This window comes from Palaemon carinicauda, chromosome 8 (genome assembly GCF_036898095.1).
Source record: "Palaemon carinicauda isolate YSFRI2023 chromosome 8, ASM3689809v2, whole genome shotgun sequence".
NCBI lineage: Eukaryota > Metazoa > Arthropoda > Malacostraca > Decapoda > Palaemonidae > Palaemon > Palaemon carinicauda.
In genome coordinates, this window is record NC_090732.1 from 14,019,556 (window position 1) to 14,038,082 (window position 18,527).

The following is an 18,527-nucleotide window of genomic DNA, read 5'->3' on the forward strand; positions in this document are numbered from 1 at the left end:
ATTGCTCGTCTATGGGTTATCGCTCGCCGACCACCAGCTCTCGCCCTCTTTCTGCGCTCCTTCGCTCACATTCGTTTGCGTTACCGCGCATGGGCGCTTCCACGTTCGCCCATGCGAAAATCTTTGAATTTCCGTCGCGCGAGCTCCAGGGCGATTGCGACCACGATTCCCAATGGGGTTTTCGCAGCATGGCCAGCCTGGCGAGTTCTTCTGGAGCGTATTTCCAGAACACGGCCTCACCCCGTAAACGCAGAGCATGGCACTTGCAAGAATAGGAGAAACTTAAGGGAGATCTGAGCAACACTCCTCTTTCCTGAACCTGGGTTAGCCCTTCCCCATCATTCCCTGGAAGGATTTTTGGCGGGGGGCTTTCCGTTCGAGATTTCTCCATCGGACAAGGGGTGACTGCTTACCCCTTCCTCTGGGAGCTTACCAGGTTCTTTCCCTCCTCGGTTACGGCCCGAGGTTTGGTTCAAGGAAGCTACAGGAAGATCAGGGGTACTTTCCTCCTCTCGAGCTCAGGCACCTTGGCTTTTTGTCGTTAAGTATCTAACTTGCGGACAAGCTCGATGTTGTACCATCTGGACGCGCTGACTGAGGGCTTCCTTCGGGTGTCTCATCTGTGGAGGTCGACGACCTCAAACACCCTTCCATTCTTGAGAAGAGTTTGTTTGTGTCCAAGGACAGAGACTTAGACAGCTGCTGTGCGGAGGAAATCGACTTCCGGTTTCACTCCTCCAAGGCGCTTTCTTCCAGACTCTGCAGGGCTCCAGCGCCCTTTTCTTTCAACCACGTCGGCCTAAGTTATCGGCTACGACAACTGGGACAAGGTGTCCAATTGCAGTTTCCTCCTGTCAGGAACAGATGGCACGGGAGACTCCCCCAGGGGGGCATAGTCCTAAAAGGAGTTCACGAACTCTAGGATTGCAGGTTTTTCGCTGGGAGGTTGCTTAAGGTTACTCATCCGAATGACAACTTCCCGATGCCCATTCCCGCACAATCTCTGTGATTAGCCAAGGATATCGCGCCTGCCGTCTCTGTCAGCGAATTCAGTGTCTCTGAACCTCTATGCCATAGCGTCAGCAGAGTTGCCCGGTTGGGCAGAATGATCCATACCTTAGGCGAAGGTCTTCCTTAGGATCATCGACGGCTTCACCCCCGGCCCCCTCCGTCGATCCTTTCTTGTAAGGAATGATCTGAGAGGGGATGTCCGTAGTCGACCTCTCGGCCCTGATCAAGTTTGTCGAACAAACTTCGGCCAGCGTAGACCAGCAGAATCGATCAGACTGGTAACGAGGCGACAGGACTCCTTAAACCCTGGATCGGAAGGACGGGTACTTTCAGTTTCCATTCCATCCATCTTCCAGGGTGCTCGTCGAATTCAGCCTAGACTGCAAGTATTCCTGCTTATGATGCAGTGTGGCTATCCCGCCGTGGCATAGCAGGTTTGTTTCCCCAGAGAACTCTCCCTGCCTTCCTCTTGGCCGCTCAGGTGCAGGCTTCCGCCTCCTCTGCTGTTTGGAGGGCTGGTCAACTCCGGTAGGCTCGGGTTCGACCTTCTTCAGCGCCGGGACAAGCTTCCGGATGCTTACCATGAGTGTGGGCTCATGGTATTTTGCTTGGAGCCTTCTCTTCCTCTGCCTCAACATCTGGAGTATCTGGCCATGATATTGAGTCAACGGCCTTACCACGTTGGAAACCCAACTTCTCGTCTGTCCAGCAAGGTTAAGCAACGTCGGTACTTGGATGGGTGACCACCTGGGGACGCCAGATTCTGTTACCACATCCTCCGAGCCTTCCTTTCGGTTGACTGTGGCAAGACTGAGGAGAGTCGCAGTACCTGTTCTCAGTCAAGCAGAGCTTTCAGCCCTACCTTGGAACGTTTCCTAGTTCTCCTTTCCTCATTGACCCGTCTATAGTCCGAACGGTCGCCTCAGGATAAGTTCCATGTGGGGCGATCCAAGTTCCGGTGGCTTCAGGCAATGTTTAACCGGACTCCCTGGCCCTATGGGACCAGCGGAACTATTAGACCTGCAATGGGTGTTGACCTATGGAGCCTCTTGATGGTAGTGGATATTCTCGTCCTTTCCCCACATTCTTGATGCGGTTCTCGGACTCGTCAAAGGAAAGGGGGGGGGCATGTTCCGGTCCAGGCCTATGGTCAAGACCTGAAGGATACCTCTCCATCATTCAGGCAGGCTTAGGGGCCTTAGTCTGGCCCCTCTACAGATCCTACAGCTCCTGCCGAGTCGCCCCGTGCGCGTCGACTTCATGATTCTGGCGTATTCTAACCAGCAGGGGACGCATTTTCACACCTTCACATCTTGCAGTAGAGATACCGGGATGATTGAGATTCTCTCAATACCACCATCGGCTCTCTCATTCCAGGCAGGGGAATGTTCTCTCCGACTATCCGAGCAGAGCCTCGTAGAGAGAGTGTACCTGGGGGTCTTTGACCTTGGGTAACCAGCAAGTACTGGTCTGGGGGACCTGATCGCGACAGCTTGGAACCTCAAGCTTCCGCTATTCTTCCCCCCAGTCTCAGACCCCGAGACTCTGGCAAGATGCATTCCGGTGATGGTGGGACAACTTCGACGCCTGCGTCTTCCCTCCTTTTTGTCTGTGGACAATGAGTCTCAACAAGACCAGGTTGTCTGTCAACCTTTCAATGGGAGAGCTCCACTGGGTCTATGCGCAGAACGGTTTCTGCACCCTCTGCTTCCCCTGACGGAACTCCCGGGAGAGCTTCTCCTACGGCGCAGACTACTCAAGCAACCACACTGCGACATCACTCCCGAACCGGGGCGTCGCTTCGGCTTCATGCCTGGAAACACTACGCTTCCTCCTCAAGAAGAGACAACCCGCTACAGTCGCGGTACGGAGGTCGCGTCATCTGCGATAGTCATCCACAGGGGTCTCCCAGGCAAAGTGAAGAGTCTAAGGTGGTTGGGGCCGTGGTAGATATACCTCTTCCCTTGAGGCCTCTTCTCCAGCAATAACGGTCTTATTGCCTTTCTGCGAGAGGAAACTCCTGTCCGCTCTCGGCAATGAAGCCTGTCGCTCAGCCTTTCCCTGACCTTCAGGCTTAAAGGAATAACTTTTCCTGCCCGCTGGATCTATCCTCGCTCATGCGAAGCTACGATCATCCCTGCCCTAGTCGGAGGAAGACCTCCAACTTGGAGCATGGCTCGGACTTTTAGTCCTTTAAGAGATCTTCTCAAGACCCTTTACGCCAGGCCTCGGATTGTATTCCGCCTTGAGTCTCCTGCTCACTCTGGCCACGGCCAGTGTGTAAGCAATCTTCTTGGTCTCTTACGACTCCCCCCTTTCTAAGGAAGAGGGGAAGGCAACATTCAGGCTCGCTCCTGAGTTGTTGGCTAGACTCAGAATCTGGGGGTCCCGGCCCTTCGGTCCGATTCATTCAAGATTTCGAGTCTCCATTCTGTATCTGATGTCCCAAGACCTTCTCTTTCTTGCCAGTAAAGGAATCGAGAGGTTAGCGCTGGGAACAGCTGCAGTTTGTCCTCAGTTGCAGCCGATTTGGGAGCACAAGGAGGACATGGGGGAGAGTCACCAGTATACCTCTTCAGCCCGGACTCAAGGACATTCATCTCGACCTGTCTCCAGACCCTCCCCCGTCACGTCGCCCTACAGCACGATGTTGGATACATCGCAACGTCCCTCGCCTTCGAGTAATACTACTCTGTGACGCAGGTGCTACAAGCTGGAGTCTGGAAGCATCTAATGACCTTCGCAGCCCGCTTCCTGCAGGGCGTGACCCACAGGAGTCTCAATACGTTTTCTATCGCTCTGGTCTAACCTCAGGCTCCTTTTTGGACAGGTAGCAGAAGGTTGAGGGCATTGTTATCAGGTTTTAGTCTGCATGAACGAAAGAAGTATGTTTGGCCCTTACTTCTTTCTTCATCATCCCCTCTACGGGGAAGCAGCATCCTGGTCTCTGCATAGCTGACCTCGAACCTCTGCAGGTAAACCATGCTTCCTTGTGTTCCGAGTATTGAGTCAATACTGTCGCGTCCCCCATACCCTGACGAGGTGGTATTGGGAACGTCCTAACCCAGAGTTCCTTCTGGAACTCCAAGTCAACTGCCTAGGACGGGTCACACTTCTTCCTTCACACACAAGCTTACGTAGGCCACATGGTTCCTTGCGGAGCAAGGAACTTGGGAGGTGCAGGGACTCCTTTTCTCGAGTGCGACTCACTCGGATTCTGAGTCCCCGGGTAAAGCCAAAGCCAGTATGGCTGGGGACTTTCCACCCTTCCTAAGGGGTAAGTCACCCTTTGTAAATAGCGTGGTTTGTATTTCGGTTACGGAACAAATGACAAATTCGAAGATAATTTGTATTTTTCCTAACCATACAAACCTTAGCTATTTACACATATTTGCCCGCCAGCCCTGTCCCCCAAGACAAGTCCTACCTCTAAGTGAAAGTGAGTATTCACCTGTGTGTGAGGGGGAGGAGGGGTAGCTAGCTACCACTCCCCTACCCCCCCCCCCTCCGCTAACTAGCGCGGGGGTAATGCACCCTCGTTAAATTCTAATGGCTCGCCATTTCAGCTGCGCTAAAAGGTAACCCTTTGTAAATAGCTAAGGTTTGTATGGTTAAGAAAAATACAAATTATCTTCGAATGTCATATTTTATATGATGATTTAGCAGAGGTCATTCAACAACTCCCTCAACCTTTTCTCTTACTGGGAGATATGAATGGTAGACATCCTTTATGGGGTGATGTTTTGGCCAACACAAGGGGCAATATTATCTCATCAATTGTGGAGAATGAGGATGTGGGACTCCTTAATACAGGAGAGCCCACACACTTTCATGTTCAGACAGGTACTTTGTCATGCATTGACCTTTCAATTGCAAGCTCTAACTGCCTTCTTGATTTTGATTGGAGGACATTAGATGATTGGCATACTAGTGATCATGCACCAATCATTATAAACACCAACAAGGGTCCGCCTTTGCAAAGATCTCCACGTTGGAATCTAGACAAGGCAGACTGGGTTAAATTTTCCGAGCTAAGTGAAATCGAAGGGAGAGCAGAACAGTTTGAAAGTGTTGATGATGCCATAGACCTACTGAATGGAACTCTTCATATAGCAGGAGTCAATTCAATTCCCAAAACAACAGGGTTATTCAAACGATGACCAGTCCCGTGGTGGTCTTCAGAACTAACTGCACTCCACAGAGCCACAAGAAGATCTCTAACACGATTGCGTAGACGCAGAACTGATGAGAATTTAACTATGTTCAAGAAATGTAGAGCACAGTTCCGTCGTGCCATGAAAGAAGCAAGGCGCCAGTCATGGATGTCTTTTGTTTCCTCCATTAACAGTAGAACACCACCATCTTCTGTGTGGAGGAAAGTAAAAAAGATAGCTGGCAAATTCACCCCCAACCCACCACCAGTGTTGAAGGTGAATGGCCAGTATGTAACTGAAGCAAATGAAGTTAGCAATGCCCTGGCTAATCATTTTTCAAATGTATCCAGCAAGTGTGAAGGAGCCCCTGGTCACCAGTATAGGAGCACTGAAGAAAAGAAAATTTTAAATTTTGCAACAAGAAGGGAAGAGTCGTATAATTCTCCTTTCACTGAAAGAGAATTTGATTCCGCACTTGCTCATTGCAACGATACAGCCCCTGGACCCGATGGAATTCCATATGCAATGATTAAACATGTACATTTTAATACAAAGCTATTTATTTTAAGCATTATTAATAGAATATGGCATGATCATAGTTACCCAAGTGTTTGGGAACTAGCCATTATTTTAGCCTTTTTAAAACCCGGTAAAGACAAATTTTTAGCAGCAAACTATCGTCCTATTGCATTGACATCTTGTTTATGTAAAATCATGGAGAAGATGGTCAATGCAAGGCTGATATGGTACCTTGAAAAGAAAGGTATTTTATCACCGATTCAATGTGGATTCCGAAAAATGCACTCAACGACTGATGTGTTGATACGACTTGAGTCTTCTATTTGTGAAGCCTTTGCTTCCAAACAGCACCATGTTACAGTATTTTTTGACCTTGAAAAGGCATATGATACCACATGGAGATATGGTATTCTTAAAACCATTCATGAATTGGGATTGAGAGGAGAGCTGCCACTATTTATTCAGGCATTTCTTTCACGTAGAGTTTTTCAAGTGAGAGTGGGGGAAACTATCAGAGAGTAAGTGCCAGGAAGAAGGAGTTCCTCAGGGTAGTGTGCTGAGTGTAACCTTTTTTGCACTAGCAATTAATGGGATATCCTCAGCCATTCCCCAGGATGTTCTCTCAACATTATTTGTGGATGATCTCTCAATATCATTTGCTGGCACTATAATGGCAATGGTTGAGAGAAAAATCCAACTCTCTATTGATAAAATTATCCAGTGGGCTGACATGAATGGATTTAAGTTCTCGACAAGTAAAACTACCATTGTCCATTTTTGTCGTATCCGGGGAGTACATCCAGACCCGGATATATACATTAAAGGTCAACGGATACCATGTGTATCGGAAACCAAATTTTTAGGTTTGATATTTGACTGTAGACTTACATGGGTTTCTCACCTAAAAGCGCTAAAAGCTAAATGTGTTAAAGCTCTGAATATCTTAAAAGTATTGTCCCATACATCATGGGGGGCAGACCGCAATACTATTTTAAAATTATACAAGGCCTTGATTTTTTCCAAAATTAGTTATGGTTGTGAGGTATATTCTTCAGCCACCCCAAGCCGGTTAAAAATATTAGACTCGATACATCATGCAGGTATTAGATTGTCTACTGGAGCTTTTAAAACCTCGCCTATCCCAAGTCTCCTTGTTGATGCTGGAGAGTTACCTCTAGACCTTTATACTTCGGTATTGGTTTAGATTGCAAAGACTCCCTAACTCTCTAGCCTTTCAGACTGCAAGCCTTGTAAGACATGCATCATGCTTTGAGTTGCACCCAAAATCTCCTCAACCTTATGGCTTTCGGGTGAAACGATTATTAAATAGTCTGGATATAATTAGAAATAAGGTACTTCCATTCAAAGTATCATCAACGCCTCCATGGAAGTTACCAGAGATATCTTTTTGTAAATAGTTTATTGGAGATAAGAAGAATATGTCAGACCTAGAAGCCAGGTCTCTTTTTAATGAACATGTTAAAGAACATAGAGGATCAACTTTTATCTATACTGATGGCTCCAAATCTGATGCTGGCGTTGGATTTGGAGTACATAGTAATGGTTTTAATTGTAGAGGTGCACTTCCTCTGACCGCTTCCATATTTACTGCCGAACTGTATGGCATATTAACCGCTATTGAGAAAATAGCGTTGGAGAAGGAGGGTAGTTTTACAATTTTTAGTGATGCAAGGAGTGTCCTTCAAGCTATGGAAGTTTTTAATTCTAATAACCCTCTAGTTTTAAAGATTTTAGAATGGCTCTTCCTTATTGGACGGAGAGGTATAACAGTTCAATTTTGTTGGGTTCCAGCACATGTAGGTGTGTCCGGGAATGAGAAGGCAGATTCACTGGCTAAGGAGGCTGCATCTGAGTTGCTGCCAAGAAGGTATCCCATTCCCTGTAATGATTTCTTACCTGACATCAAGAAATTGGTTTGCAATAAATGGCAACAGCAATGGGATAGTCAAGATGGCAATAAAATGAGGGAAGTAACAAATGACATATCTCCTTGGAGGTATAATATGATGCCCCGAAAATGGGAGACGTCTCTTTGTCGTCTCCGTATTGGTCACACTCGGTTGACACATGAGTTTCTGCTGAAGGGCCAACACCACCCGTATTGTGACAACTGTTTAGTACCTCTAACAGTAAGGCATTTGTTGACCGAATGCCCCAATTATAACAACTTGCGGAATAGATATTTGTTTGAGGCTCGAGGTGAGGGTGGCAGGTTCATCCTTGCCAAGATTCTTGGAAATGATGTGTCCTACCATGCAAGTGGCATTTTTAGATTTCTTTCAGAAGCAGGTCTTCTGAAAAATATTTAACTTTTATGACATTCAATTTTTATGATTTTAATTGAATACTCTTTAATTTTTTATTTTATTTCATTTTTTATTTTTGTATACATAAATTAAATGTTACCGGCGTCAATGACCTTAGATGTCAGGATGCCTGAAAACTTTAAATCATTCATTCATTCATTCTCGTACGACATCGCCCATTCAAGGGGATGGGGGGAGGTAACGTTCGGGTTCGTCCTTATGTTTGTTGCTAAGACTCAGAATCCTGGAGTTCCGTACCCACAGTTTGACGCCTTCAGGATTTCAAGTCTCTGTTCTGTAACAGAGGACCCAGACCATCTCCTACTGTGCCCAGTAAGGAGTCTGAGGTTCTATCTGAAGAGAACAGCTGCAGTTCGTCCTCGAGTGCAAGCCCTGTTTGTGAACACACGGAGGACGAAGAGGAGGGTCACTAAGAACACCATCTCAGCTTGGATTTGCAGGGTTAACCACCATTCCCTGAATCCTGACCCTCCTCCGTCACGTTGCCCGAGAGCACACGATGTCAGAGGCATCGCTACTTCCCTGGCATTCAAGAGAAATTTCTCTGTGACGCAGGTTCTACAAGCTGGGGTCTGGAAGCTTCAAACGACCTTCACAGCTCACTACCTGCCGGACGTGACCCACAGGATGCTCGATACGTTCTCTATCGGCCCTGTGGTGGCTGCACAACATCTGGTCTAACCTCAGGCTCCTTAATGGACAAGTAGCAGAAGGTTGAGGGCATTGTTACCTGGTTTTAGTCTGCATGAATGAAAAAGTATGTCTGGCCCTTACTCTTTTCTTCATCCTTCCCTCTCTTGGGGAAAGCAGCATCCTGGGTTCTCTGCACTGCTGACCTCAAACTACTGCAGGGAAACCATGCTTCCTTGTGTTCCGAGTATTAATATAATACTGTCGCGTCCCCCATACCCTGACGAGGTGGTATTGGGAACGTCCTAGCCTAGATTTCCATCTAAAGGACTTCAGGTCAACTTCCTAGGATGAGTCACACTTCTTTCCTTCACAAACTAGCTTATGTAGGCCGCAAGTTCCTTGCGGAGCAAGGAACTTGCGAGGTGCAGGGACTCCTTATCTCGAGTGCTACACACTCGGATCCTGAGTCCCCGGGCAAAGCCAAAGCCAGCAAGGCTTGGACTTACCACCCTACCTAAGGGTTGAGTCACCCCGTGGTTTGTATTTCGGTTACGGAACAAATGACAAATTCGGAGATAATTTGTATTTTTCCTAACCATACAAACCTTAGCTATTTACACATACTTGCCCGCCAGCCCTGTCCCCCGTGAAATCCTACCTCTAAGCGAAGTGAATCAGTTCACCGGTGTGTGAGGGGGGAGGGGTAGATGGCTACGTGAGAGTTGGGGGGCGGTGACCGTCTTGTTTGACAAAGACGTAAGGGGAGGTGTCCAGCGAGGCTGTCCTGAAACGTTCCGGTAGTAGTTAGCCATGACGATGCACTCTTGCAGGGACTTCACGGAGGTCGGTGCCGGGAACTTGTTTACAGCCTCCACCTCCGATGTCATGGGGTGCACACCCCTTTTTGAGAGTTCGTATCCCAGGAACTTCACCTTCTCTGCCCTGAATTTGCACTTGTTGAAGCATATCATGAGGCCATTCTCCTGCAGTCGCTTCAGAACCGTTCTCACATGCCCCAGGTGGTCCTTCCGTGTCTTGGAGAACACAAGGATGTCGTCGACGTAGACAGCGCAGGAAGGAAGGTCCCCCAGGATGCTGTCCATGAGGCTCTGAAAGGTCGCCCTGGCGTTTCTCAGGCCAAACGTTGAGTAGGAGAAAACGAAGGATCCGAATGGGGTGATGATGGCCGTCTTCGGGATGTTGTTGGGATGCACAGGGACCTGAAAATAAAACTTCAGGAGATCCATTTTACAGAAAATAGTGACCCCGGTGAGATCCTGCATGTTGGGCAAAGGGTAGTGGTCAGGCGTCGTGACAAGATTTAAGTGTCTATAATCACCACAGGGCCTCCAACTCGCGTCGGGTTTCTTAACCATGTGCAGTGGAGAGGCCCACGGGCTGGACACCTTGCAAATTCCTATGCGCTCCATCTCCTGGATGGCATGCTTGGCGTCTTGTAGCTTCTGCTGTGTGAGGCGTCTAAACCTGCAATGGGTTGGGGGGCCCGTTGTTGAGATGTTGTGAAATATCCCTTGCTTGGAGGGAACCCCTTCCAGTTGGCGAAGCTCGGGTTTGAAGACCACCGGGAATTCCTGCAGCAGGCAGTTGTATTCGTGGGGCATGACTGAACACACCTAGGGAAGGCTGGGCCCACTGGAGAGGTGGTGGGACCGGTATGAATCCTGGTCGACTAGTTGTTTGTGATGCATATCTACCAGCAGTCCGTGGTCCGTGGTGAGCGAGGAAATCGGCGCCCAGGAGGGGTACCTTGACGTTTGCGATCAGGAAGGGTCAGTCGTAATCCTGACCCATGATGGATATCTTCAGTATCCTCTTCCCGTAACAGGTGATGGGGCTGCCGTTTGCGGCGACGAGAGTGGCTCCGTTGTCTGATGGGAGGACGCAGTCATCCTTCAAGGGCGGGAAAGTCAACATTGTAGCGCTGGTATCCACCAGGAACCTTTTCCCCAAGTTGATGTCCAGGATGTAGAAGCCCGTGTGATCGGGCCTCATCTGCTCCACGGTTACTTGTAGACGCGGTCGCCCACCTAGTTTTTTTGGATGGGCTCATGGCTGGACGCACTTCTGTGCCTCTTTTCCCCCATACTCGGTGAAAATAGCACCATCTGGGAAAGTCAGGACCCTTGTGGTAGTGGTCTTTCCGTTGGTCCCATTGCTCCTGCTAGCCAGGGGAAATTTCTTGGCCTTCTCAACCAATGACGGCGTGTCCAGGTCCTCGGCGCCCTCCAACTGGGCGCGGATGCTTTTAGGGAAGGCGACAGAGGAAGATCTCCCTTGACAGGCTTATCTCTCTGGGCCGCCCATCACTGTCGAGCTCGTTCAGCTGGAGGAGGTCCATCAGTTCAGGACAGGTTCAGGGGTACCAGGAGGTCGTAGATCTCCGTCGGTTTCTTTTTTAGGTCGCTGTATCTCATGGGTCCCGGCCTCTGTTTTAGCCAGGGGGAAATCTATTTAAAAGCATCTGGTGTCAACATTTCCATCACCATATCTGTTTTTTTATTTGGTAATGTTTGCCAGCCTGAAGTGGGACTTGGCACGCTGGAACCATACCGTCGATACGTCTGGTGTGAAGGGAGGTAGCTGCAATTCATGTCCCATCGACATTTGTGTGGCCATTTGTGTTATTATCGCGCCGTGCCCTTCGATTGCAAGGGGTGAGGTACTGTCCACTTCTGAATATGTCACTGTTCTGCTACATGCCAGGTGTTGAGGGCTTTTTTGATCTCTTTATTATCCTGTTTGTCGGGATACTGGTTGTTTGTAAGGACCTGTGATATACAAACCAATTCCTCATTGGTAGCCCTCATGGAGCAATGAGAGAGAGCCCTCTCGATGAAGGTCTTAGTGGAAACCTTTTATGTAGTAGGGCATTCATTGGCACCATTGAGGCAAAGTCCAAGGTTTGTTAGTTTAATGTAGACTTACATATGGAACCCAATTTTGGTGGTTTCAACCAGGACATCCAGGAAGGGGAATCGTCCATTGTGGCCCTGTTCCAGTGTATAATGCAGGGAGGTGTGCTTTTCAAAGGTGCAATGGAGTTCCTCTATTTCCTCGGAGGAAGTAACCTTAATGAAGGTGTCGTCAATGTATCTTGCGTATGTCAGGTTGGCGTATGCGTGAGAAACCACTCTTCTACTACTCCCGTGTCGAAGTTCGTGTAAAAGACTCCTAGTTTTGACCCCATGGCGACGCCATCCTTTTGAATACATGTATATCCTCAGTGTGTCTTGAAGGTGGCCTTTTTTGTGCATATTTCCAAGAGCATACAGAAGGCATCTTCTGGAACACTGAGGGCCAGTGTAGCTGGCTTCTGCTACATGCCGTCCATTAGTCCAAGGAAGCGATGATATAGGAAGTGATGACATCATCGCTCAAGGAGCCTCCAATTGTTTCGAGGAATTCAGCAGAGGAGGATACATTACTGTATAATTATCTGGATTTATGGAGCTGGTACGTCGGGTAGGGCGCTGGCTTATAATAGGTCTCGGTGGGTTCCTTGTCTTGAAGTTCGTGTACATGTAGCCAAGAATGTAATCCCCTGTAATGAGCGGTATATGGGCAACGTTTGTGGCTGCATTGACAGCCTCAATATGTTGGCCAATCTTTTAATGCTTTCTGTAGGATTACAGATGAGATGTTGAATTTTGTTGAATTCGCGAGAATTCCATTTATTTTTTGTGGTATTGTTCGGTGTTGATGGTCCAAAGGCGGCGGTCTTATCAGCTCTACAGACCAAGATGTTCTTGTTCGGCCTTAACTCCTTCGAAGCGTTTATTTCGTAACTACATGTATATTGAGAATTTTTTGTCACAGGTGAATGTTTCTTTTGAGAGGCTTCTAAGCAAAATAATAACCCAGAACAGATTTTTTTGGAAGAATGTAGTTTATCATTATTAATTAATTCATTGCTAAATATGAATTTTGTGAATCTTGTAACTTGAGACCAGAGAAAATATTTTGTTTACACAACTCTGAGGCAAACAAGATTATGTGCAAAGGAAATAGCATTTCCAATATTATAAATAATCGCCTTCACTGGTGACAAGTTAACTAGTATGAGAATAAAGATGCTCATAACTGTAAATATATCATCAGATTAAGGATTGTGTGAAATTTTAAATGTATACCTGTTGACTTCATAACAATTTGATAGGTTGCTCATAGATTAGAAAGAGAGAATAGGTGAGGGACTTCGAGATGAACAGTCTGATGGGCATATGATCAAAATGAAAATTTACATTGCGGGATTTGGAACTGACCTAAAACAACCGAATCATTATCTCATCGCAGATCAAGAATGATAACTGCGATATGGCTTATCTTATCTTCCACTCCCTTTTCACCTCAAGTGTTCTTGTATGAAATAGTTTCAACTCTGGTCTTGGACGCTGTGCATTATTTTTATTATTTTACCTACTAATATCACTGCCTGAGAATACTAAAATTGTCGTGTAAGTTCAATTCATTTGTTTTTCTTTTTTTGTGATTGCTAGTAAGTTTAGAAGCCTATAGGTGGTGTAATTTAAACAGCATGAATAGAGAGGCGTGTAACCCTTATCCTAAGTGTGTACAGTATATTATGTCGTAATATAACTTTCTGTTCCCTTCATCACATGACCACTGACATGGTATTATTAGGGAATTATTTCAAATAACTGATATATGCTTGAGAATGTAGGATTGTAGGTACTACCAAGATTGTGCCTTTAATTTCATTTTGGAACTAGTCTTTTAACGAGCCATTGATTTTGGTCACAACTTGGTTAAATAGCACAAACTACTAATAAAGAGAGGAACATTTTATTCATGAAATTCAAAACCCATAAAAGTGAGTAAATCAACATTAGCCGTGAAGTGTCTGTATCGTCAGTTCTGAATTAATCACTTTCAGATTCTGGTCTGGCAAATTTAATTTGATTTATTTCTTCTGGGATGTGGAACAAAAGTGTTTTGTACAATGATGTGTTGTTGCAGAGAGAATCAATGGGTTCCAGAACCTTACTTGTCGTGTCTCCCTTGACATTTGTTGCTTCTTAGGTTGTTACGCATCACTTTGTGAAACTGGAGACTGTTAACCATTAATTCTCATTGCAGAATTATGAATTCGGTTGAGATAAGATATCGGTTTACATAGTTGAAGAAACGTAATTGAAAGAAAAGGATAAGCGGTTTTATTTACCAAAAAATAATGGTTTGCCATTGCTGATGTAACTAACAGTGGAGTTAAGATAGGATAACAAAGCACAAAAGTTTTAAACAAATCTATAGACTTTTACATTCTTGATCTAAAAATATACCATATACATTTCAGAAAAGAATTTTTATTCCTTTCCAATCTGTAAGGAAAAATATATATGTAAAAGATTCTAGCAGATGAACTGTATGTTCGCAACCCAAGTAGCAAGGCAGCAAATGAACATCCAAAAGTGAACATTGAGATAAATTTGAAATTACAGCATCATTGGCAAAAAGGTATACATACTGTACTTGCTTAGGCTGAATGATATAAAGGCAAGAAGTGGGAGTAATTTAGTTGTTAAGTTCTTGATATTGTCACAAAAGTACAATATTTAAGAAGTTCTGATGCATTTTAGTCATAACTAATCACCTTAAATGAATTTAGTAACAAAGTACTCCTAATACTGTAGTTTTTTATTCCGTAGCCATTGACCAAATGTTTATCTCGAAGCTCTTGGAGACCTGGTTCTCAAATCATGGTATCAGAATAAATGGCTTTCTGATCTAGCAGAATACAGTGGACATTAAAAAATAAATTGGGCTTGTTTAATCTCCTATATAACCAAGAATATTATATACTGCATATATATATATTTATATTATATATATAATATATATATATATATAATATATATATATATATATATATATATATATATATATATGTATATATATATATATATATACATATATATATATATATATATATATATATATATATATATATATATATATATATATATATTATATATATATATATATACACATATACATATATATATATATATATATATATATATATATAATATATATATATATATATATATATATATATATATATTTATATATATATATTTATATATATATATATATATTTATATATATATATATATATATATATATATAAAATACTGTATATATATTAATTATATAATATGTAATTTATATATCAATCTTTCCTGGCACACTGATCAGGGGAGTGGTCATACTTTGGTGAGTGGGTACCCCGAGAGGAACATTCAGAAACCATACACTCCCATAAATTGCTGAACCAGTGAGTTGTAGTAAGGAGTGGGTGGGAAGGATTGAATGTATTGGGGGGGTTTATGTGTGCATATCTGATGTTGTTTTTTACAACTCTGTACCAATAGTCTAATTATAAGAATGAGCAAGTCAAAAATAGTGTCTCATTAAACGGAAAAGCTTTGAATCTTTGTACGACGACTCCATGCTTTGATTATCAATTAGTTCATCGTTAGTAAGATGCGAAGAAGTTGAGTTCCAATGTAATTGCTTTTTGAGTTTGATACATTAGGTGAAAATGGTTGACAAATAAGTCTGCCAGTAAACTTTATTGGAAGCATTAGCGTATTTCCCACGGAATAGTAGTGAGGTAATTTCCTAACGGAAGTGAATCATAATTCCGTGGAATTTCTTATCAAAGATAATGATCCCTGATGTCAGAAAAGAAATCTGTAGACATCTATAAGAAGGTAGGAGACAATAGATAGGTTGAAATAGTAATAGAGACTGCACTTTTATCAAGAGGTGAAAAAATACAGTTAGTTTAAATTTGTATCATGTTTATAGCCAGTTTACTCTAAGGGATGCTTTCTGGGTCCTATCCCTACTCTTTACAGGACCTACATGTTCAGCTTATTGTACATTCTTAGGTATTTTTATGTCACACTGCATAACTGGAGTTTGCTAATCCACATTATCAAAGCTCTTTGATAACATACATCTTCAGTTTCTTCTTGAACAAAATATTTTTCATTCATAAATTTTCTTATTCTAATTTTTTTATTACTAACAGATTGAATATATACATAGCCACTATTTATGACATCCTCAGTATCCATGGTCCGTATTTTCTAATAATTTCTTAAATTGCAAATCGCAAGCTTTGCAATTGTTTTAATTCACTTTGTGATCATGTGGTTTGTTCAACTTGGTACAAATATTATACATTTTTTCTGTTGTAAGATACATCCCTTGATGTTATTTCCTGAACACTTTATCATCATTATGAACTAGCGCTCTTTTTCAAAATATCCATTCCTTTTACAGTGGTAGCAGGTGATCACATGAATTTTTTTCTCAGTTCGGTGATTCTCCCTTCATGTTCACCTATAATTGTGTGTGCGTTAATTACGGAAGATATGTCAAAAGCACTTGGATATAACATTTTAAAGTTGTTTAAAGCATTTTGCTGTAAAAGCATTTTCTACTAAAATCATTTTAGTCTAGACTAATGTATGCACTCGCATGAGCATTTAGACATATTTATATGTTAACAGCCGTAAACTAGTTTTATAGTCATATATTAAAAGTGCTGGTCATTCCATGTTAATAACTATCGATGAAATCTCAGAGTGGGGAATTAGACTATAGTTATATTTGTTTATAAATTACACCATAAACTGTGAAAGAATAAACTGTTCTCCAATGGGTATTTCTCTACAAAACTACAAAATTAATTTTGCCTGTGTTTATTTGTGTCTTACAATAGGATGGGGAGGTGGTTTTGCCGTGTCGGGTGTGAAGGTGATAAAGATGACATTTATATATTTTCTTCTTTGCGTTACTTGAAACAGTTATCTGCATAGTGATGTACTTGTGAAACGCGTCCTGACATTTATTTTATCAGATATTTCATTGGAAAACTGTGATAAAATCTCTTGAAATGTATTGATGATAACATTATTTCAGCTGAAGTAACGGGGATGTTTAAGCTTTGAAACTCCTGATTGTAATACATTTTTACATTTGGTGAGATTAATGTAATTTTTTTTACCAAATTGCTTACAGAAAACTACAATAACTAGGCATATTTAAGGTAAAATATAAAGAATTTTCATTATTTTGAATCATGGTTTGGAAATTGTCTTCGTATTTAACTTATAATCACATTAAAAGGTTATAATTACATGAAAAGAATTTTTGAAATACTGTTGTTTAGTTCTGTGTTAAGTATCTTATCGTGGTTATGGTAATAGAAATACAGTGGAACCTCTACATACGAATTTAATCCGTTCCAGAACCAACTTCGGATGTAGAAATTGTTCGGATGTAGAAACGAATTTTCCCATAAGAATACATTGAAATAGGATTAATCCGTGGTTGAGCCCAAAAACCTATGATAACTTCTTAATAAACTACTACACATAACTTTCCCATGAGAATAATGAACACTAAATTAGATAATAGACATGTAAATAAGAAGAATAGACATGTAAATAAGAAGAATTAGCAAAAAATGATAAATAAGAAACGGGTTTTTAGCGTCACTTTACCTTAGAAACTCCAGCGCAGGTGTTGTTCGTCTTCGCTATGCAGAGAGGAGAGAGGAGACGGACGGATGGCGAGGAGGTAGAGAGGTTAACTACGATAAACGTAACACTACCGTAACTTATTCTAACTTACACCAAGTGAACTTTAACATAACTTAGCTTATTTTTTTTTTTATTTTTATATTTTATATTTTTTTTTACATTTTCTTTTTTTCTTTTTGATGATTACGTAATTTTAATCACTATCACTTACATTTAAAATTGACTGAATTTCTTTTGCTTCACTCTTTTCCGTTTTCTGTGTTTCACTTTCTTCCTCTTCACTCTTTGCCGTTTTCTTCGGTTCACTTACATCCTCTTCATCGCGAGTTCGCTTCGTAGTTTTTTTAAAGAAAGCATCGATAGATAATTGCTTCGTACGGCTTTTCAGAATGTTTCGAAAGTGCGTTAGGCAAACATCATCGAATTGAGAAACTACACGACAAACCTGCAATTTCTTTGGATGGTATTTGTCGATGAAGTCGACCACGTCTTGATATTTTCCTAACACCTCTTTTATTTGCGCTGAACCTAACACATGTTCTACCTCCTCGCTCTCTTCCTCGTCATCACTCATGTGCTCCGACATAGCATGGAGTTCCTTGAGCTCATCCGTCGTCAGTTCGTCGTGATGTTCGGCGACGAGTTCCGTAACGTCATCTGCGTTGACCTCCAGACCCATGGACTTGCCAAGGGAGACTATTTCCTCTACGGCTTCCGCTGCACCGACCACAGGATCAGGTTCGGGGTCAAAACCCTCGAAATCTCGGGGAGAAACTGCATCAGGCCACAGCTTCTTCCATGCAGAATTGAGGGTCCGTCGAGTTAATCCCACCCAAGCCTGATCAATGATCTTTAAGCAGTGCACGATATTGAAGTGGCCCCTCCAAAATTCACGCAAAGTTAAGTTGGTGCTTTGCGTGACATTAAAGCACTGCTTGAATAAGTGCTTGGTGTACAGCTTCTTAAAATTAGAGATGACTTGCTGGTCCATGGGCTGGAGGATAGAGGTGGTATTTGGTGGAAGATACAGCACCTTTATGAACTTGAATTCATCGAAGATATCATCTTCAAGTCCGGGGGGGGGGTGAGCGGGTGCATTGTCAAGGCATAGCAGGCACTTTAAAGGCAATTTCTGCTCATGAAGATACTTCTTCACAGAAGGACCGAAAACTTGGTTTACCCATTGCACAAAAAATTGCCTAGTGACCCAGGCCTTCGAGTTGGATCGCCAGAAAACATGAAGCTGATCCTTATCGACGTTGTGT

The 18,527-nt window shown here is 43.3% G+C and overlaps 1 protein-coding gene across 2 annotated transcripts in view; it reads left to right on the forward strand.

The window, feature by feature from the left end:
* Positions 1-18,527, forward strand: part of LOC137645667 (phospholipid phosphatase-related protein type 1-like) — an 86,231-nt gene that overhangs the window by 37,619 nt on the left and 30,085 nt on the right. The window contains exon 1 of one of the 2 annotated variants that reach the window (XM_068378503.1): positions 12,986-13,140. The exons of the other annotated variant lie outside the window; for it this stretch is intronic. The gene's annotated coding sequence lies outside the window, so the exon portion shown is untranslated. Of the gene's footprint in view, positions 1-12,985; positions 13,141-18,527 lie in introns of those variants that run through there. 2 annotated transcript variants of the gene reach the window in all.